Source organism: Panthera tigris, chromosome C1 (assembly GCF_018350195.1).
Source record: "Panthera tigris isolate Pti1 chromosome C1, P.tigris_Pti1_mat1.1, whole genome shotgun sequence".
Classification (NCBI taxonomy): domain Eukaryota; kingdom Metazoa; phylum Chordata; class Mammalia; order Carnivora; family Felidae; genus Panthera; species Panthera tigris.
In genome coordinates, this window is record NC_056667.1 from 196,970,934 (window position 1) to 196,987,978 (window position 17,045).

Genomic DNA, 17,045 nt, shown 5'->3' on the forward strand with positions numbered 1-17,045 from the left:
TCTGAGGTGATAGGGAAAAACATAACAAAGAAGGTAGGATAGAGTTTAACCTTTAAGGTTGAGTAGAATATGGGATTGCCCAGGACCCAGGGAGGCATTCATTCCAAGATAAGCAAATATGAGCCCTGGAGCAGAAATATGCAAAAGAATGATGTACTAGCTGAACTATATTGTTCTATTTTTTCTCTAACATGTTTTATACTAATTTACTCAATAATAAACTATTCAATTCTATGTTATGTATTTGTCAACAGAAATATATTTAATATACCATTTTGTTTAAATTTTTTTTGAATAATAATATATACACACATTAAAGAATTCAAAAGAAATAAAATGGTAAAAGTAAAAGATAAGCTTTTCACCCTTCCCTCTCCCCCAACCATGCAGTTGTTACATATCTTTCTTGAAATATCACAGAACTGCTTTAGATTGAAGTTGCCAAAAATAAGCATATAATTTTCTGTTGATTCTGTAGCATTGATGAACATATGTAAGAAATATATGGGCTAGTTACATTTCCACATCCTAGGGTTATTTTTCAGGAGCTGTTGCCAAACAGTGTCATCTTGTCCTCATTATTTCTTTTTATTTTTTTTTTATTCTTTTATTTTTTATTTTTTTAATTTCAAGTTTTTATTTAAATTCCAGTTAGTTGACATACAGAGTAATATTAATTTCAGTTATAGGATTTAGTGATTCATCATTTACATATAACACCCAGTGCTCATCCCACGTGCCCTCCTTAACACCAATCACCCATTTAACCCATCTCCCCACCCACCTCCCTCCAGCAACTCTCACTTTATCTATAGTTAAGAGTCTATTTTATGGTTTGCCTCTCTCTCTCTTTTTTACCCCTATCATCATTTGTTTTGTTTCTTAAATTCCCCATATGAATGAAATCTTATGGTAGTTGTCTTCCTCTGACTGACTTATGTCACTTAGCGTAATATATTGTAGGTCCATCCATGTCATTGCAAATGGCAAGATTTCATCCATTTTGGTGTCTGAGTTATATGACATTATACACACACACACACACACACCACCACCACCACGTTTTCTTTATTCATCAGTTGATGGGCACTTCGGCTTTTTTCATAATTTGGCTATTGTTGATAACAGTGCTATAAACATTGGGGTGCATGTGCCCCTTCAAATCAGCATTTTCGTATCCCGTGGGTAAATAGCTAGTAGCGCAATTGCTGGGTCATAGGGTATTTTTTTAAGGCACCTCCATATCCTTTTCCTGAGTGGCTGCCCCAGTTTACACTCCCACCAGCAATGCAATTCCTCTTTCCCACATCCTTGCCAACATTTGTTGTGTCCTATGTAATCAATTTTAGCCATTCTGACAGGTGTGAGATGATAATCTCATCATGGTTTTGATTTGTATTTCCCTGATGATGAGTGATGTTGAGTATCTTTTTAGGTGTCTGTTAGCCCTCTGGATGTCTCCTTTGGAAAAATGTCTGTTCCTGTCTTCTGCCCATTTTTTCCTTTATGTCCATTTCTGGGTTATGTGGTTTTGGGCTGTTGAGTTTTTATAAGGTCCTTATATATTTTGGATACTAGAACTTTTTGTTAGACATGATATTTGCAAATATCTTCTCCCATACCATAAGTTGCCTTTTAGTTTTGTTGCTTGTTTCCTTCACTGTGCAGAAGCTTTTTATCTTGATGAGGTTGCAATAGTTCATTTTTGTTTTTGTTTCCTTTGCCTTAAGAGATGTATCTAGTAAGAAGTTGCTACAGCTGAAGTAAAAGAGGTTACAGCCTGTGTTCTCCTCTAGGATTTTGACGGATTCCTGTCTCACATTTAGATCTTTCATACATTTTGAATTTAATTTTTATGTGTGGTATAAGAAAGTGGTCCAGTTTCATTCTTATACATGTTGCAGTTTTCCCACACCATTTGTTGAAGAGACTGTCTTTTTCCCATTGGATATTCTTTCCCGATTTGTTGAACATTAATTGATCATATAGTTGTGGCTCCATTTCTGGGTTTTCTGTTTTGTTCCATAGATCTATGTGTCTGTTTTTGTGCCAGTACCATACTTTCTTGATGACTACAGCTTTGTAATATAACTTGAAGTTCAGAATTGTGATGCCTCCAGCTTTGGTTTTCTTTTTCAAGCTTGCATTGGCTATTTGAGGTCTTTTGTGGCTCCATACAAATTTTAGGATAGTTTGTTTTACTTCTGTGAAAAATGCTGTTGGTATTTTGATAGGGATTGCATTAAATGTGTAGATTGCTTTGGGTAGTACAGGCATTTTAACAATATTTGCTTAAGATTATTCCTAGATATCTTACAGTTTTTGTTGCAATTGTAAATGGGATGGATTCCTTGATTTCTATTTCTGCTGCTTATTCATTGGTGTATAGAAATGAAACAGATTTCTGTTCGTTGATTTTGTATCCTATGACTTTAATGAATTCATGTATCAGTTCTAACAATTTTTTGGTGGAGTCTTTTGAATGTTCTATATACAGTATCATGTCATCTGCAAATAGTGAAAGCTTGATTTCTTCCTTGCTGATTGGATGCTTTTTGTTTCTTTTTGTTTTCTGATTGTTAAGGCTAGAACCTTCTGGTACTATGTTAAATGGTAGGGATGAGAGTTAATATCTTTGTCTTCTTACTGACCATAGAGGAAAAGCTCTCAGTTTTCCTTCCTTGAGGATGATACAAGCTGTAGGTCTTTCACATATGGCCTTTATGGTATTGAGGTGTATTCCCTCTAATCCTACTTTGTTGAGAGTTTTTATCAAAAATGTATGCAGTTACTTTTTCAAATGCTTTTTCTGCATCTATTGAGAGTGCATATGGTTCTTATCCCTTCTTTTATTAATGTGGTGTAACACATTGATTTATTTGTGAATATTGAACCACCCTTGTGGCCCAGGAATAAATCCCGCTTGATTGTGATGTATGATTCTTTTAATCTACTATTGGATTCAATTTGCTAATATTTTCTTGAACATTTTTGCATCCATGTTCATCTGGGATATTGGCCTATAGTTCTCTTTTTTTAGTGGAGTCTTTGTTTTTGAAATCAGGGTAATGCTCAGCTCATATAATGTGTTTGGAAGTTTTCCTTCCATTTCTATTTTTTTCTAATAGTTTTGTAAGCATAGGTAGTAACTGTCCTTTAAATGTTTGGTAGAATTCCCCTGGGAAGCCATCTAGTCCTGAACTTTTGTTCGTTGGGAGATTTTTGATTAGTGATTCAGTTTCTTTGCTGGTTATCAGTCTATGTTTTCTACTTCTTCCTGTTTCTGTTTTGGTAGTTTACATTTCTAGGAACTTATTCCTTTCTTCCAGGTACCCTAATTTGTTGGCATGTAATTTTTCCTAATATTCTCTTTTTTTAATTTGTATTTCTGTGGGGTTGGTTGTCATTTCTCCTCACTCATCTCTGATTTTATCTATTTGGGTCCTTTCTATTTTCTTTTTGATAAGTCTGGCCAGAGGTTTATCAATTTCATTAATTCTTTCAAAGAATCAGCTCCTGATTTCATTGGTCTCTTCTATTGTTGTTGTGTGTGTGGTTTCTATATTATTTACTTCTGCTCTACTCTTTATTTTTTTCCCCTTCAACTGGCTTTCATCTTCATTAGTTTTTCTTTTTTTTAGCTCCTTTAGGTGTGAGGTTAGGTTGTGTATTTGAGATTTTTCTTGCCTCTTGATGTAGGCCTGTATTGCTGTATACTTCATTCTTATGACTGGTTGCTTTTGCTGCATCTCAAAGGTTTTGTATTATCATGTTTTCATTTCCAATTTATTCCATATATTTTTTATTTCTTCTTTAATTTCCTGGCTTATCCATTCATTCTTTAGTAGGATGTTCTTTAGCCTCCATATATTTGTGAACTCTCCAAATCTTTTCTTGTAGTTGATGTTAAATTTTCATAGCGTTGTGATTGAAAAATATGCAAAATATGTCAGTCTTTTTGTACTTGTTGAGGCCTGATTTATGACCTAGTTTGTGACCTATTCTAGAGAATACCCATGTGCACTTGAAAAGAATGTGTATTCTGCTGTTTTAGGTTCAAATATTCTGAATATATCTGTTAAGTCCATCTGGTCCAGGTGTCATTCAAAGCCATTATTTCCTTGTTGATTTTTTGCTTAGATGATCTGTTCATTGTTGTAAGTGGGGTGTTAAAGTCCCCTACTATTATTGTATTATTATCAATGAGTTCCTTTATGTTTGTTATTGTTTTATATATTTGGGTTCTTTCAAGTTGGGGGCATAAATATTTATAATTGTTAGATGTTCTTGTTGGATTGACCTCTTTATTATCATATAGTGCCCTTCTTCATCTATTTTTTTACTGTATTTGGCTTTAAATCTAGTTTGTCTGATAGAAATATGGCTACTCTGGCTTTCTTTTGACGTGCATTTGCATGGTAAATATTTCACCATCCCCTCACTTTTGATCTGCAGGTGTCATTAGGTCTAAAAGGAGTCTCTTGTAGGCAGAAGATATATGGGACTTGTTTTTTTCTTTTTTTAATCCATTCTGATACCCTATGTCTTTTGACTGGAGCATTTAGTGCATTTATATTCAGAATGATTTTTGATAGATATGAATTTAGTGCCATTTTATCACTTGTTTTATTATTGTTTGTGGAGACTTTCTGTGTTCCTTTCTAGTCTTCATCACTTTTGGTCGTTCCCACTTAAAGAGTCCCCTTTCATATTTCTTGCAGGGCTGGTTTATGGTCACAGACTCCTTTAGTTTTTGTCTGGGAAAGCCTTTATCTCTCCTTCTATTCCAAATGACAGCCTTGCTGGATAAAGTATTCTTGTCTGCATATTTTTCCCATTCAGCACATTGAATATGTCATGCCACTCCCTTCTGACCTGCCAAGTTTCTGTGGACAGATGTGCAAATAGCTTATGGGTCTTCCCTTGTGAGTTAGGGACTTCTTTTGTCTTGCTGCTTTTAGGATTTGTTTTTATCACTACATTTTTCAAATTTAACTACAATATGTTGTGGTGTTATCCTGTTTTTGTTGATTTTGATGGGAGATCTCTGTGTGTCCTGGATTTGAATGTCTGTTTCCTTCCCCAGATTGGGGAAATTTTCAGCTATAATTTCCTTGAGTAAACTTTCTACCCCCTTTTCCCTCTTTTCTTTTTCTGGGACTCCTATAATATTAATGTTATTATGCTTTATGGAGTTACTCGGTTCCCTAAGTCTACATTTGTGATTCAAGGTTTTCCCTCTTTTTTGCAACTTCACTATTTTCCATAATTTTATCTTCTATATCACTTATTCTTCTGTGTCTTCCATCCTTGTGGTCATTACATTCAGCCAATTTCAAGTCTCAGTTATTGTTTATCATTTTTGGCCTGATTAGTTTTTAGGTCTTTTATCTCTGCAGTAAGGAACACCTTGGTATCTTTTATGCTTTTCTCAAAAGTATCCTCATGGTGGTTGCTTTATATTCTTTACTGGGAATATTACTTATATATGTTTCAGCTAGATCCCTGGCCATGACCTTTTCTTGTTCTTTCTGTTGGGATGAAACCCTCCATCTTTTTTCTAGGTCTCTGTCTTCTTCTGTGTGTCAGGAAAACTTATGTTTCCTGCCTCTGAGAGTAATTGACTTTATGGAGAAGAGTTCATACACTGCTCAGGGCCTGGCACTTTGGGAAGTGTCTCTGATATATGCTGCAAATACTCTGCTGCTGTGTTTTAGCTTCTGTATCCCTCAGGTCACTCCTCTGCAGAATTTCTCCTTGCCTGCAGTGGGAATATTTGGACCTTGGCCAGAGTGTGGTGAGTTTCAACTAGGTATGCTCTATTCTACTTGCTAAAAAAGACCTGATGCTACTTCCAATAGAATTGAAGCTTTGCATAACTCTGTGGTCAGTGGACATGGTGTGTATGGGACTTTGTGCTGGTCTTCTGGGGAGACGCCTGCTGTGCTGGTTTTTAGGCACACTTGCCAGAGAAAAGTAGTACCAGCAGAGCACAGGGAAGCAGAGCTTGGTTAAGTAGCTTAGGCAGCTAATGCTATTTGCTGAAGAGTTGGAGAGGGAAATGGTACCAGCCTGTTCCTTTGTCTCAGGGAGGCAATGCCACCTTTCTCACATGTGCTCCAAAAAGGGGGAACTGTCTCTCCCATCTTTCCCATGGAGTCCCAAGTGATCCTCTGTCCCTGGGCTACCTGCCTGCTTTCTCTACAGAAGCACCACAGTGCCCTCAGGTCTCTATACCAGTTATGCCATGGACCTCTAAAACTCCAGTCTTTGAGCCATGCTGGTTGCAAAACTCATGAAAATCAGCCCTTCTTGTCTTCCAGTCAATGGCTGTGGGGAAGTGTTTTCCTTGTGCAATCACCTGTACACAAGGAAAGCACTTCTGTGCACTTCTCTCTCTCTCTCTCTTTCTCTCTCTCTCTCTCACAACACTCTTTACAACCAGGGCTCCTTCCCCTTTAGAGCACCTGCAATTCGTTCCTCCCCCAAACCACATCTCCACACCTCCTACCTTCCATGATGTGACTTCTTCTTTCCTCTAGTTGTGCAGTTTGTTCTGTCCATCCTCAGCTTTATTTCTTGGGTATTCAGAATTATTTGATATTTATTTAGCTTTGTTCAAAGGATGAGGCAAGCTTGGGGTCCTCCTAATACTTGGCCATCTTAGCTCCTCCTCCCTATTTGACATACATTTAAATATAATGATTTAAAAAGACTATATCTTATAATGTGTTTACACCTTAGCTTAGAGGTACACTGAAATCCATGGGAAAATGTATGATATATGTTAGCTAAATGATTAAATCAAAACCTTATAAAGTGCCTTAACTTCAAACCTATGAAATACTAGAGTGGTTACAAAAGAAACAAAATCATTTGTTAGAATACTTAAAAGACAGAAATATCTATGTGAGAGACATGTCACACTGTTTGGGAAAAAAATTTCCCTAAACATCTATTTTCATATTATCCTTAAATTTAAGAAATGCTCAAAATTTCATATTTCCTAGGCGATACAACAGGTTTTAAACTGTGCCATATTACAACTTGAGAAATTGGGGAAAAATAATTTAGACTATGTATATAACTATAGCAGTTTAATAAAACATAGTTAAGCATTTGTTTTCTTTAATATTGCCAGTTAAATAAAGATACTTTCTAGTCATTTTTTCTGCCCCTAGGTATCACAAAAAAAAATCTAAGAAAGTACCAAAATTTTTTAAGTTTACTTTATGATAAAAGAGGAATAAAACTAAACTTTATAAAGTATTTTTTTTAATTGATTCTGAGATCTGAGCATACTTATTTTGTATGGGAATCCCAGTGGGAGGAAATAGAACACCTAAATTTCATCTGTTCAAGGTCATGATAGCCTTAATTGGCCATTCATTATATTCATTCATCATTCATTCAGTGTAGTCTAAACTGCTACCATATGCTAGGCATTGCAGCTTGATATTCAGACTCCTTTTCACCTAGCTCTGAACTCTGAAACCTCTCTGCCACATTCACTGTCTTCCTACCTCGTCCTCAAATGAATTGGATAGATATTGGGACCTCAGGGGCTAAACATGTAGGAGATAAGCAGGCTGAATTTTGGATCCAGTACCTTGTTTAGTGGTCCATGCTACCTATGCTTTCAGTCTTAGACTAATATTCTGATAAAATCAAGTTAACCTTAAAACAAACATATTTGATAAATCAAGTTAAATTGTGCCTCATATTTATGGATTGAGTTCTCTAAATACTCACTCTAGACTAACATACCCCTGCTCATATTCCCACCTTTAGCTCTCCTTCTTTTGCCTGAGTCTAGGATCATAATTCTGGACAATTCTGGTTTTTCCTACTTGGCCTATATTTAATGTCTCAGTTAAGCATATATTTGACACTGTGAAGAGGGATAATATTGAGTTCTGTACATGTTTTAAAAAAGATTTTCACGTTCTTTAACCACAAAGTCTTTAAATTATAATAAATGGTGTTAACAACAGTATGTAATCAAGAAATATTGTGTTAATGCCATAACAGAAGAACTATAACTAATTTGAGAAGATTATTAAAAACTTTCCAGGGTGAAGGGAAATGTTCTATCTTAAATACATATATGTCACACTGCCAAGAAGTAACTGACTGACATGGGAGAAGGAAGGGATCATAAATCTAGGGAGTTGAGATGATTGTACTATAAGAAACAAATATATATTTAGTGGGATAAGTTCCTAAGCTGTTTCAAAGGGGTGTTCAAACCCTTTTATACAATATAAAGTCATCCATACAAATAATTGCTATGAGTACTTGATAAAACAAATACACATTAAATCAGTAAAGGTATAGAAAGCTTGAACAACACTAACAAGAAAATTTTCCTGAGATTTATAGACATTCTACCCCAAAACAGCAGAATACACATTCTTTTTAAGTATACATGAAGCATCACCAAGATAGACTGCATGTTGAGCCATAAGACAGGATCAATAAATTTTCAATGATTTAAACCATACAAAGCATGTTTCCTGTATAAAACTGAATTAGAAGGAAATCAATAACAGAAAAATATCTGAAATATGTCCAAATATTTTGAAATTACAGACCACATTTCAAATAACTCAAAGGTCAAAGAAGAAATCACAGGAGAATTAGAAGTAATATAATTGGATAAAGCACAAAATATCAAACTTTATGGGATAAAGTACAATTAGGTTGCAGAATACAAGGTCAACATGCAAAAACAATCTTATTTCTATATCCTAACAATGTAAAATTATACCAAAATATAAAAAAATACAATGTCTCCAAAAATGGAAATACCTAGGTATAAATCAAACAAAAAAACAAAAAAAACAAACATGTGCAGAATCTGTATGTTGAAAACTACAAAATACAAAAAAAAAAAAAAAATCCAAGACAACCTCAGTAATTGAGAGACAGACCATGTTCATAGTTTGGACGACTCAGTATAATAAAGTATAAATTGTTCACAAATTTACAGTTTTAATGCAATTCCTATCCAATTCCCAGGAATAAAATTTTGTTAATATAGGCAAATAATTCAATTCTGTAAAATGAGAGGAGAATGTCCTATTATTACAGGTTTTGAGATAGCCAGGGCAAAGCTATGTAGCTAACATGCCAACAATTGCATGGGTTTGAATGCTGCATCCAAATTCATACTAGGCACAGGGATGGTTCTAGATTCTATCATGGGCTGATACTACTGGGACAGTAAGAATGATTCCCCAGTCAGTGCTTGTTCACTGGGCCCACCTCTGCAGACTGGGCCTGGGGAAACTGAGGACATAGTCTCCCTCCTTTTGTTTTCTCATTTCCCAAGAGATATTTCTTTAATGTTTATTTGCCTCTCCTCACCCTTTTCTCTATATCCCCTCCAGGCCACCATACAGAACATAAGACCTATATTAAGCCCAGTCTTCAGGAAACAAAAGCACATGCCAATTGCATTATATCAACATTTGCTTTATCACATGGTGTATTTATCATGATGGTTTCAATTTTTGTTTAATCTCTTGTTTTTAAAGTTCCAATTTAAGAAATTCATTTAAGCATACTCATGATGGAAATACCTACTCCACATGACCCAACTAATTCTCACCTCTTCCTAGTTGATCCAACAAAAAGAGTCATATCTGGACTACTATGTCCAAGTCAGATGTGACTGATTGCAAAAATTATTCTTGAAGAGAGTAATCAAGCTCCTACCACCTTGATAGATAAGGGGTATTAATTATATTGATTAATATGTAGCCAGCCTTCACAATTTTCAAATTGCTTTCAGACTTTTTTTTTCATTTTATACTGATTATACATACATGTATGGCGTATATGATTTGTCTATAAGTCATATAAATGGCAGAATTGGTTCATAACCCAAGTCCAACAGTTTAAAGTGTTATTAAACAGTCCTATAAGCAATGTATAGTGTCAGCAAATAAAAATACCTTGAATGTTAGAAGAACCATTTATTTTATATATTTTTTCTTTGAATCCCATGATTAATGAGTTACTTTTTTTGCCTTATTTAAAAAAAGGATTTTACATGGTGTGATCTTTTTGTTTACTAGAAAAATGTCTGATCTAAACTGAGTACCTTCCCTTTTACATTTTTGTATCTTTATCTCTTGCCTTAAGAGTAATTAGAAATATATATGGTCCCAAATTACAAATTATATAAAAATAATATACCTATAAGTGTGATTTATATTTATATTTGAATATTACTTTATTTGAATATAGGTGATAAATTTCCTTTAGCCAGAATACTAGAGTTAACTGCGGGGAAACACCATGTTAAAGGCTGAGAGGTTAATCACTTTTTTGCAGTCAGTCCATACATAATTTCTCTGACAAGTCACTCAAAAAGATACTCTGTATGGAATTTTTTAAATAGCTCTATAATTTTGTCACATGAGGAACTTTTTTATGATGGAATTTTTATGAGGAACTTTGAATGATGGAAACAAGAAAACTCTAGTACCTTGTAAGGAAGGATGGAAGCAGATGGAGGGTTTTCCCAGCTTCTTTCTCTAAATTCCCCTGCTCCCCCCTCTGGTTTGGCATCCTCATATATCATTTCTTCATTTGACTCCATATATTTCCCACATCTTGGTCCTCCTGATTCTCCTCACTTGTCTCATGCTGCTTTGCCAATTTCTACTCTCAACACTCCAACTTCTGGACCTGGGATAGTCATGAATCACATGCCCAACTGCAACAGTTTATATTTTAGAGTGATTTAAAGGAGAGCAATAATAAATGTAACATAGGCTTTCCTGGAACTTCTATGGATAGGTTTTAAAGTTTTCTGAGCAAGGCATTGAGCAGTAAGAATAAATGGTAAAGTCAATGTAATCATTAAGTCAGTGGTTCACTGAGGTGGTGGACAGTACCATTCCTAAATGAATATTTTGATACTTCAGAGTGCTTTTTCTTGTTTCATTTATTCATGGGCACAGTTGGCATGAAGTGGTGGAGACAGGCTTGCCATACATCTTGCTGAGTAAGACAGTCCTGCACAATGAAAACAATCTTTGTGTACCACATGACTTCCCAATGTCTCTATGTATATTGATGAAGCTGAAAGGAAAAAAAAAACTGTTAATATCCTTTTTACATTTTATTTTTAGCTATAAATCCAACTCCACATTGAAAATAAACACAAAACATCAATTACAAAGTTTTTAGTACATACTGTTTTTTAGGAATGCAACTACTTTGTAAGTCAAGGGAATATTTAGCCAAATTTGTATCAGAACTTTACCAAGAGTTGTTTACCATTGCACAGAATTTCTTTAGTGGGAGCAAGACCACTAGAACGTGAGTCTCCTAGATGGTGCAACTTACCAATTTGCTTTTATATCAGTGACTACCATGGTAGTTCTATACATAGGTGTGAGCTTCTGGCTCCATCATTATGTCTCCTAATGTAGTTGGGCCTGTGCATTATTTTTATTTTTATTTATTTATTTTTTTTTTAAATTTTTTTTTTTAACGTCGTTTTATTTTTGAGACAGAGAGAGACAGAGCATGAACGGGGAGGGTCAGAGAGAGGGAGACACAGAATCTGAAACAGGCTCCAGGCTCTGAGCTGTCAGCACAGAGCCCGACGCGGGGCTCGAACTCACGGACCGCCAGATCATGACCTGAGCCGAAGTCGGCCGCTTAACCGACTGAGCCACCCAGACGCCCCTGCATTATTTTTAAAACACATTATTTTATTACAAATTACTTTCTATTTCTTTTTTCCTTCACTGTTAGGCCAATATATTAATTTTTTAATTATTATTGTCTTTAATTTTATTTCAATATAGTAGACAGAGCTTTAACTATGTTTGTTTTTTGAAGGAATCACTAGATCTCATACAATCAACAATTACGATATGATGTAATTAAGCAGACTAATACCAACTAGTAGGTTCACAAATTTCATAGTTATTCAGCTGAACATCAAAGTGTTAATGGTCTAATCCTGAAATCAAGATTTGTTGGGAATAATTGACACACTTATATGCATCAACTGGTATTTATGTAGTGTATAAATGATGCTGCGTATAAATGATAAAACAAAGTTGCATTAAAGTTGGCCTTAGAATACAGATGTCTAATAGGCATATAAGTCATCCTTATCAACTTTCAGTAGTGCTGACCAGTCATGTAATGAAAATGGATAGCACCTGAATGAGAAAACAATTATGTGGCTATCTGAAGAAGGGTAGCCATACCCAAAGGATGAACAAAATACTTCAAGCAAAACTAACAGCAACATAATGAGCTAAGAAGTGACAGGCACAAGCACAAGCAGATCATGTTGGCTTGAAGCAAGCAGAGTTTGAGCTGCTTCACTGCCTCATTTAAACAGAAGAGTGTGCTCAGCATGAAACTAAGAGACAGCTAACAGAGGACGACACCCTGCAGGTAACAGCTGCTGCTAACACCCAAAGGACAGAATGGATAGAAGGCGTATTTATTTATTTTTTGCAATTTGTGAGGAAGTGACTGCCTGATGTGAATCAGCCTTTTCTGACTCACTCTTATGAAAATGAAGCACCAAGGTCAATGGCCCAATCACATGGTGCAGAAGATATTGCCTTATTTATATAATTTAGTGGAGTAGCCATAAGTAATTTTAATAAGATTATTGTGAATGTGTCATTTGCATAAGTATAAATAATTTGTTGATTGCGGTTGTTCTTAAGAAAAATAGACATTCAAAACTAAACACCCTAAAGCATAATCTTAATGGCATTTCCCTAGAGCCTATACTGCATTCTGTCCCAATTTCTATTCTGAATATGGTAGAGTCCATATTGAGTCCAGGTCCAGGACCAAGCCAAAAAGCAGAAGACATCCAACTTTAAATGAAAAAAATACTGACTCCATAAATTTGTATATCATTTTTTAAGAAAGATATGTTTAATAGGAAAGCCATGATTCCTCACATAAAGTCCAGATTTTGTTTAAGAATCTAAAGGTAGAGTATAGGAAAAAAAAAATAATAGCTGTGCTTCTTTATTGAAATGCTGGTAGTTTTAAATTTTTGACATGAATAATTGGATATGTCATATGTGAACCTACCAAGGAATAAAATAGAGGTCATAAAATGTAAAGACATGATAGGACATATTTATAACCTCATAAAACAAACTGGCATTTTTAATATCTTAAGCTGGCCACTTTACTGTATTTGTATATGGGTCCTCACTAAAAAGTCCTGTCCCTGATTTGAACATATCACATATGAGAGGTAAAAAGCGCAAGGTAGATGGGATATACAAATGTCATTCTGTTTATAATCCTCATTTTTTTAGGTTGGTGACATTCTGTCATATAACCAAGGTGATGATATATCTTTATAATAATCTGTAGAGTCCTACAGAACTTTTCCAACAACATTTAGATCCTAACATATTATTTTTAATGCAATCTCAGCAGATGGAAATTAACAAAAGTTAGTGTAATGTTATAAACATAAAGAAAAACATGTATCCTTTTTTCAAACTCATTTTAATGTATTTTTTACAGAGAATAGTTTTCTTTAAGAGCATTAATATAATTCAGTGTTTGTGAGGTATTATGGGAGGAGGTGTGAGTAGCCATCAAGGTGGCAGTAAAATGCAGTGAGCCCTAATATATAATATAATACATAATTCATTGTAGTAACGGTGAAGAACACACATTGGGTAACATATTTTAATGGGCTAGTAAGTGAATGATGAAGAAAAGAGAGAACTTCAAGGTAGAAGCTGTAGAATAAATGAAGTGAGGGTAAGAAGACAGATTCTTAAAATATTTTTTTAAATCTGCTACATCAAACCATTCCCATGAAATTTAATTCTTTCTGACCAAATGGACGATCGACATGTCATTAACTAGTTAGTTACATATCAAACATGAGGTTCTTTTACAAGTTATGTCTCTTTTAATTCAGCTATTATTTAGATATTTCAGACAGAAACAATAAGTTGCCTTAAGTTGTTTAGAAAACTAAGGTGCAAATAGAAAATATTTACTATTCCTACTATTAAAACATCTGCTTCTGTTCACCTAATCTGAGACAGACCAGATTGATTTGCTTACACATTCCTGGCTGCTTTTATTAAGTTCTTTCTATTCTGAATTTTGCTCTCCATATTACCTACAATATAAAAGAAATTAAAATGGATATATTTTGTTTAAAGATATCAGAGGAGCTAAATTATTTCCATAATGAAGAACGGATCTAAACACAATCACTTAATCATACAACTTAAAGGTTATTACAAGGTCCTGTGTGACCTTGAATACTTATTTTTCCAGCAGTTTGTTATTTTATATGTTTTTTTCTTATGTGGACTAAAATTCCTACAATTAGAATAACTCCTTTTGGATGTAGAACAAAGAAAAGGCTTTATTGTGGTTTTTATACAGTATTTTTATGATATTTAGAAGATAACTGTTAAAAGTGTGCTCTGGTAGAATGGGCTTAAGAAAGATGGGAGGAAGAGTGCTTATGTAAAAGTAGCCTTCTCAGGCATGCTTCTCATTTCATTAGCGTGGATTAATTTATTAAATTAACTGGTTGCTCACCAATGCCTGCCCTAAGAATAAGTGGTAGAAAAGCCACTAAGTGTAAATGTGGGCTTTACAAGTGTGTCAGAAACAAAGGCAAAACCCTTAGAAGCATAGACTATTGTCAGGTGGATTTCCATGGAGTGCCATCCCAGAGAAGCCTTAAGGAAGCATGAAGGTGTCAGAGAAAACAGATCCAGAGTTTGAGATGGCCATGGAAATACTCATGTTATAGCATACAAAAGATTCATTTCACTCCTCCACCTTTTCTCCTTCTCTTTCTGCCATGAATAACATGTATGAAATTACTTTATTATTTTTTTAAGTTCATTTATTTATTTTGAGAGAGAAAGAGAGAGAGAGAACGGGAGAGCAGGAGGGGCAAAGACAGAGGGAGAAAGAGAATCCAAACAGGCTCCGTACTGTCAGTGCAGAGCCCAATTCAGGGTTCTAACTCACGAACCATGAGGTCATGACCTGAGCCGAAATCAAGAGTTAGTCACTAAATGGACTGAGCCACCCATGCACCCCTGTATGAAATTACTTTTAATCATGTAACAAATATATTTATAAATACTGCACATGGACCTCCTACAAATCAGGTGTAGAAAAGATATGTCATTTCCTTGTTTTCTAGAAGTCAAGATAATTTGGAGTTGACTCTTTCTCCTAAGTGTAGCTAGAAATTCTACCTTAGTCATTCTTAGTGCATCCCTTCCCTTGAATTGCAGTGAGGTTCCAGGACCTTATTCAGCCATAGTAATCAGGAGCCTTTTCTAGTCACTGGTTATCAGCCTACTGCTGGGATGCTCAATATCCCAGCTCTGTGGTGATATATGTTACTTTGGTGTCATTCATAGAATATTTTTGGACAAAGAGTGAGCCTTGGGCCTATGACCCAATCTTCCACATCAGCCATGAGACCATATCTGGGATGTGGCCACCTTCTCCAGGCACTGCAATGGAGTGGTATGAAATTCTTTCCTTCTCACAGAGCCTGATAAGCATCTCTACCCCTCTCACTCTTTCTCATTTTCCTTAGAAGCTTTCCAGCAACTTCTTCCCTTCAGAGATACTAGCTGGAGTTAAAATTTTACAATGGATAACAAAAACATTGCTTTTCGGCCTTTTGGCTAAGATCAAGTGTAGTTTCTCTTCTTATCAGTTTACAATGGATAACAAATACCTTTGACTCCAGGTAGTTTCTGCTTTCTGTCCAGCCAACATTGTAGAGGCAAGGAATTACAAAAGTTCTCTCCCTGATTAAACTGAGGTATAAGGGGGAAAATACCAGGAATATAAATGTTAATTGATATTTCAATAAATTATATGTCATAGAGGAATAGCCTCATGCTTTGATATCACCAGGCACACTGGTGATAAAGAAAAATTCATTCCAAAATATAATTTTAAACAAATACCTAGTTGCTATATCCTGACAAAAAATTTAGTCTGATTTGTAAATAATTCATGTAACTATTTTACATACATTGAAAGTAAATTACATTTAAGACATTATATGTTTTACTTATTAAAAATCATAAAATTATACAAATTCAACAATGTCAGGAAAATCTGGAATGTATAGTCACTGTACTCAGTATAAAGAGATATTGAAAAAAGACAGCTATATTTTAGCCATTGAATCAGAGGCACTTAAAATGAAAGTCAAGTAATGAGGAGACTCTCCTTCCAGCTATTCCCAAGCTATTTGCCCCCCGCCTTTTTTTTTTTTGCTTTTATGTATTTTATATTCTTGTTTGGTGGGTAGAAAGCTCTGGGGTCTGGAAAAGGATAACATCCTTAGGCCATTAGGTAAACAGAAAAATTGGACTGATTGAGAAAAATGATCTCTATTTAAATTGTGTTTACCATTTCCAGTATTTTCATTTCTAGAGAAGATATTAATAAAGAAACGTATCCTGACTTAGGAAGTTCAATCTGGGTTTAATTGTATTCCTTCTAGAGTTTCACATAACTTCTGCCAATAATCCCCATCTTTCACTCTTGCTTTCACTTGTTATAGAATTTATTAAAGAATAAGAAGAGGAGAAAATCATAAGATACACCAGGGACTTGAATGAGAGTGTACAGATGGTTCCATACCATTCACTTTTAGAAAATGAAAATGACTCTGTGTGAAGTATCACCATAAGAGGTTGTGAGGGTTTTTTGTGTGTTTTTTTTTTTCCAACTCAGAAGGGTTAGGCATACATAGCAGAGAGACTAATGGGGAGCTGAATTTCCAAAAATAAACTTCTCATTTCACCATTTCATATCAAGCCACTCTGAAAAGAAGCTGGTAGCAGCAATAGGATAAAGTTTCAAGGGGCATTGAACATGTGGCACAGCTAATGTCCCCTGATTGGCTTACAATATGTCACCATATTGTCTTTACCTATGGTTCCATCCTCATTCAAAAATTTAAAAGTGATCATTTTTACTGACATTTTACTTTCACAGTGGAAAAATGGGGCCCT

The 17,045-nt window shown here is 34.9% G+C and overlaps 1 protein-coding gene and 1 pseudogene across 2 annotated transcripts in view; both read left to right on the plus strand.

Annotated features, from left to right (window-relative positions):
* The window catches only part of SPAG16 (sperm associated antigen 16), a 1,018,955-nt gene that overhangs the window by 595,589 nt on the left and 406,321 nt on the right, over window positions 1-17,045 (plus strand). The window lies entirely within an intron of this gene.
* On the plus strand, window positions 15,679-15,772 carry LOC122241574 (annotated as a pseudogene).